The sequence below is a fragment of the Brassica napus genome, chromosome C3, assembly GCF_020379485.1.
Source record: "Brassica napus cultivar Da-Ae chromosome C3, Da-Ae, whole genome shotgun sequence".
Taxonomy (NCBI): domain Eukaryota; kingdom Viridiplantae; phylum Streptophyta; class Magnoliopsida; order Brassicales; family Brassicaceae; genus Brassica; species Brassica napus.
Genome location: NC_063446.1, coordinates 1,217,993 through 1,224,366, shown reverse-complemented (window position 1 = coordinate 1,224,366; position 6,374 = coordinate 1,217,993).

Sequence of the window (6,374 nt, the reverse complement as noted above, 5' to 3'; positions counted from 1 at the left end):
GATGTCTGTCATTTATGTCTATCTCCTTTGTTAGATAGAAACATTAAATCATGAAATTAAAAAAACTTAACTAAAACATCTCTACAACAGGCAAATCCTAAACCAATTAAAAGCAATTAAAAACAACCTTAAAACTTCATATACTTTCCTCTATTAAAGCTTCATTGTTAATCGTTTACTCCAACTACTTCATCTACTTCATCTCCTTCATCTACTTCTTCTCGGTATGGATTCTCATCAAAGCCAGTCCTCTACCTTTTTACACTTACTAAACAGTCAACTTCCTAACCACGAATCCCCAACTCATTTAATGAGTTTTTCCCCAACTCCAGCCCTTGGAGGTTCTGCTTCCCGTGCACAAAGTGGTGAGGACCGTAAGCAAAGGGTCAAGTGGTCAACAGCTGAAGACCTGGTCCTCATCAGTGCATGGTTGAACATCTCCAATGATCCATTAGTTGGGAATGAGCAAAGAGCAGGAACCTTTTGGAAGAGGATTGCCGCTTATTATAATGCAAGTCTGAAGGTGGTTGGGTTGCCTAAGAGAGAGCAAAGCCACTGTAAGCAAAGGTGGGGGAAGATCAATGAAGGTGTCTGCAAGTTTGTCGGGTCATATGACGCTGCAACAAAACAGAGGACCAGTGGCCAGAGTGAAGATGATGTTTTGAAGGCAGCACATGAAATATTCTTCAACGATTACAAGGTGAAGTTCTCGATGGAGCATGGCTGGAGGGAGCTCAAGTGCGCTGATGTTTTCATATGTTGCTTTTCAGGGAAACAAGTCAGACACATCCAGTAATGGAAGCAAGAAAGCCGATTGTTTGTGGCCTCTCAGCAAGAGGAATCATCCCACCTCTCCAACCAGAAGTTACGGATGATGAAGTAGAAGTGGTGGAGATATCAAACGAAGAAGAAGAAGATGTAGTGGAGTTATCATGCGAAGATTACATGAAGAATATGGGATATTTGATTAGGGTGGAGGAATCAGAAGCTGACATTGAACCTGAGTTCAGAAGAATGCTGCACAGGATGCAAGAGGAAGAGAAGAAGCTGAGACAGGGTATCAAGGTAGAAGAAGGACAATCCCCTAAGAGTACGAAGAGGAAGAGAAGAAGGTGAGAGTCACAGGTTTGCATTGTAGTCACGAGACGCTTGTTGCTTTGTGTAGTCATGGGACTACTTTTGTATTGGAGTCACGAGACTTGTATGTTTGTGTCTGTCACGAGACTTGTATGTTTGAGTCTGTCATGAGTCACGAGACTGTGGTTTGATTGTGTATGTTTATGTAGTCATGAGACTACTCTTGTCTATTTCTGTATTCACGAGACTCTTTGTATGTTTGGTAGTATGTTAAGTACTCTTCTATAAATTAAGGTGAACTTCTCATTGTACAACACACAACTCTTCTTATCTTCTTTTCTCATTCAAGACACACCACTCTTCTTCTTTTCTTCTCTCATTCAAGACACACAACGCTTCAACTCTTCTTCTCCTCTTGTTTTCACAAAAAAAAAAACACAACTCTTGTTTTTTCGATATGGCATCTTCTTCTCAAAATCTTTTTGAGGGATTGGATAATCAATATGTTGAAGAAACATTTGATCAATATTTTGATCAATATGTTGAAGAAACATTTGACCAGTCTTTCGAGAATTTTACCATTAATTCTAGTAATCAAGAAAAAGAAAAGAAAAAAAAAGAAAAAAACGAGTTTACATCGAAAGAAATCGTGAAGAGGACGATCAACATTTATGGAATGACTATTTCAGCGAAAATCCAACACATCCTCATAATCTATTCCGACGACGTTTTAGAATGAACAAGCATTTGTTCGTTCATATTGTTGATCGATTCTCCAATGAAGTTGAATTCTTTCGACAAAAGAAAGATTGTCGGGGAAGGCTTAGTCTCTCTCCTCTTCAAAAGTGTACAGCAGCCATTTGTTGCTTGGCATATGGTAATGCGGCTGATACGGTTGACGAATACCTCTGACTCGGTTCAAGTACAACTCGGTCATGTTTGGAAAATTTTGTATGGAATAATATATTTATTCGGCGATGAGTACCTAAGAAGACCTACACCGGCTGATTTTCAACGTCTACTTGATGTTAGTGAGCATCATGGATTTCCCAGGATGATAGGAAGCATCGATTGTATGCATTGGAAGTGGAAGAATTGTCCCACCGCTTGGAAAGGTCAGTTTTCTCGTGGTTCGGGAAAACCCACAATCGTTTTAGAGGCGGTTGCATCATATGATCTATGGATATGACATGCATTATTTGGACCTCCAGGTTACCTAAATGATATCAATCAATGTTCTTGATCGCTCACCTGTTTTTGATGACATAATAAAAGGTGAAGCTCCGCAAGTGACCTTCTATGTCAATGGAATAGTGTATCATATGGCTTACTATCTCACCGACGGTATCTATCCGAAATGGACAACTTTTATCCAATCAATTTCAATGCCACAAGGGCCGAAAGCGGTTTTATTTGCTCAACACCAAGAAGCTGTCCGAAAAGATGTCGAGCGTGCGTTTGGAGTCTTGCAAGCTCGCTTTGCCATTGTTAAAAATCCGGCACTTTTTTGGGATAAATTAAAGTCAAAATTGGGAAGATTATGAGAGAATCTATCATACTCCATAACATGAGAGTAGAAGACGAACGAGATGGATACACTCTATATAATGTTACAGAGTTCCTACAAGGAGAAGACTCCGGAAGTTCACATGTCGATCTCGAATTTGATACGGGTATGCATACAAATATCGCCAATATTATGGATGCTCGAACTAGAATTCGTGATAAACCAATGCATGAACAACTAAAAGCTGATTTGGTTGAAAATCTGTGGGATAAATTCGGACGTGATGAAGACAACAATTGAGCTCGGATGTTTTTTCAAATTATTCCCGTTTATTTTACTAATCTTTGTTTTAGTGTTTTTTAATTAATATTTAAAATGTTTTCTTTTAATATGTTTTATTTAATAAATAAATTTAATATTTTTTAAATTTTAGTTTAATAATTTTTTTTAAGAACCCCAAATTAAGATCTTTACCGTTGGAGCCAAAAAATTAAGTGTTTCTTAACTACAACCTCTTAACTATCATTAATTATTAAAAAATTATTAAGAGTCCAATTACAACTCTTACGGTTGATCATGCTCTAAGCACGTGGAAGATGAACTTGTCGGTACGTAAAATAATTGTGAGGGCGTGTAAGAGCAGCTCCATTGGGGTGACTAAACCCAAAGTGCTTAACAAAACTGAATAAAAAATAAATCAAAAAGCCCAAATTAAGTCAGTACTGCTCCTAAAATTGGGCTTTTTAGTTTTGGTAGGGAGCCCTGTCGTGGCGCCTTCTCATTGGACCGCCCATCAATGGTCTCTCTCTCCTTCATCGCGACTCGCGAAAAGTCGATTCATTCTCGACTTCTCCGTCTTCTCTCTCTCGAATCTCGGCGACTCTGAAGCGAACCTCGTCGTCTGTCTGGAGCCTCGTCATCTCTATCCCGAGCCTCGTCGTCTCTCTGTCGGGCCTCGTCGTATCTCTGTCGAGCCTCGTCGTCTCTCTCTCGAAGCAAGCTCGTCTCTCTCTCGAAAATCTCAACTTCTCCGTCTTCTCTCTCTCGAATCTCGGCGACTCTGAAGCGAACCTCGTAGTCTATCTGGGGCCTCGTCGTCTCTGTCCCGAGCCTCGTCGTCTCTCTGTCGAGCCTCGTCGTATCTCTGTCGAGCCTCGTCGTCTCTCTCTCGAAGCAAGCTCGTCTCTCTCTCAAAAATCTCGGCGTCTCTGAATCAAATCTCGTCGTCTCTCTCCCGAGTCTCGTCTCTGTCCCGAACCTCGTCGTCTCTCTATCGAACCTCATCGTCTCTCTGTCGAACCTCGTCGTCTCTGTCTCGCACCTCGTCTGGAATCTCGTCTCGGTCTCTTTGTCGGTAAGAAATCATCCGTTTGATTTGATATTTATGTTACTGTTGTCTCGATTTTGGTTTATCTCCCATCCCTTGTCTTTTGTAAAATTAATTTTTTAGATTTTTATGATTGTTTCATAATATTGAGGACGGTGAAATCTGTTAGATTACTAATAGAGTTTTGTTCGACTGTTGAATATATGAAATGATTGTTTCTGGATCTGATATGCTTAATATTTCCTCTGTTTTGTATTAATTAGCGATGGTGGGATTGACTGTTTGTGGAATCGATATGCTTAAGTTCTGACTTCTTTTGTCTTAATAAAATTGGTTAAGGCTCTGTAGTTCACATGATCAGATGAAGCTTTTTTAGTTTTCTGTTGTTGTTTTCGTTCATCTCATTACAGAAAACAAAGTTTTAATTAAACTTGGTTTGTTGGTTGTGCAAGGGTTGAGGATGTGCTTGGAAGAAAGGTATCTGAAGAATCACATCAAAGCTTCTGTTTTTCATTTCACAGTTGAGAAGAGGTAAATTACTTCAAAACTTTTATTGGTTGTTAGATATAGGTGGTTGTTAGTAAATGGAACCCGAGAATTAAATGGTTGTTAGCTTTGATGGTTGTCAGTAAGTGGTTGGGAATTAAATGGTATTTAGTTTTGAAGTGTGTTGTTTGCGTGGTTGTTTTAGTTTTAGGTATAGATATACTAAAAAACATTAACAACAACAACATTAAAACTTCAACAACTTAAAAACGTCCCTTTAAAACTTCAACATTTACAACACATATAAAGCATCCGCGAAAGCTATTAAAAAATTCCATCTACTTTCCTTCTCCAAAGCCATTATGGACCCTTATACTCAACATTGTAGCTTTCAAAACCTGTTAAACAGTCAACAACCAATCACTCAAAACCCTTATCAGACTGTCCCTTGTGAGCCAACTGTTGAAGTCTCTGCGTCGGATGCCTTTATGTTCGGTTCACAATGGGCCGAAGATGGCAACGAAGATGCAGAGATCTTGTCTGACCGTAAAGAGAGAAGAAAATTGTCACCAACAGAAGATGGGGTGCTGATAAGTGCTTGGCTGAACACCTCGAAAGACCCAGTGGTTGGAAATGAGCAGAAAGCAGTTGCGTTTTGGAAACGCATTGCTGCTTATTTTGCTGCGAGTCCAAAGCTGGATGGCGCGCAAAAGAGAGAGCCAACCCACTATAAAGCGAGATGGATTAAGATTAATGAGGGCGTGTGTAAGTTTGTTGGGTGTTATGAAGCGGCAATGAAGCAGAGATCGAGTGGACAGAACGAGGATGACGTTTTGAAGTTGGCTCACATGATTTTCTTCAATGATCACAAGGCCAAGTTCACACTAGAGCATGCCTGGTTAGAGCTACGCTATGATCAGAAATGGATTGCATCGTCTGCTACCAAGGATAAAGTTCAGTCAAAAAGAAGGAAGTTGGATGACCAGTCATCAACCTCAGTGCATGTAAGCCACAGAGAGGATGAAGCAATGGCTCGGCCAGAAGGTGTTAAAGCAGCAAAGGCAAAATGATAGAAGCCAGTGAGGAAGCAAGCGACTTTGGAAGCGGAAGAGAAGGAGAAGATAAATTTTCAAAGCTTTTGGGAGATTAGGCAGAAAGATTTTGCTTTGAAGGCAACTCTTAACAAACAAAAATTGCTTGAGAGCCTAGTTGTCAAGTCTGAGCCATTAAGTGAACTCGAAATGCAATTAAAAAATAAGCTTATTACTGATCTGTTAGCTTGAGTCTTAAGTTGCAAGTCTGTATGTTGTTTATGTCTTAAGTCTTTAACTTAATTGCATTTGGATGTTTGGATGTTCGAGTCGAGTTTGTATGCTTTATTGTCTCTCTATGATTTATGGTTAATGGATGTTTATGGTTTTGCTTGTTATGTCTCTATTTTTCATAAATTGAGACTTGTTTTTGCGTGGCTTTGTTAGTTGGGACTCACCACGTTTTGCTTGTGTCTATTGCAGGTGGAGAATAAAGCAAAGACTTAACAACTTCTTGTGACAGAAGGAACCAAGACCGAAGACAACTTGTGACACAATAAGCCAAGACATAAACAACTAGCTGTCACTATTTTTTAATAAATTGTTTTCTATAAGTTGTGAGTCTGTATGTTTTCTATAAGTGTGTGTCGTAAAAACCAGTGGTAAACATATCATTTCTCTTATCCAAGTCTCTCGTTTGGGTTTGTAAAAACAAGTGTCTCATTCTTTCAAACATATCATTTCTGTTTGTTTCTAAGAACAAGTGTATTCCATTTGTCTCCAAAATCTTTTACCATTTCTCCTGTTGTCTTACCATTTCAAAATTTCTTTGGCATTTCTAAATTCAAATTTACATTTCTAAATGGATGCTTCTTCTTCAAATAATTTTTACGACTTTATGGATGAAAAGTTTGATCAAATTTTCGATCAACAATTCGATAATCTC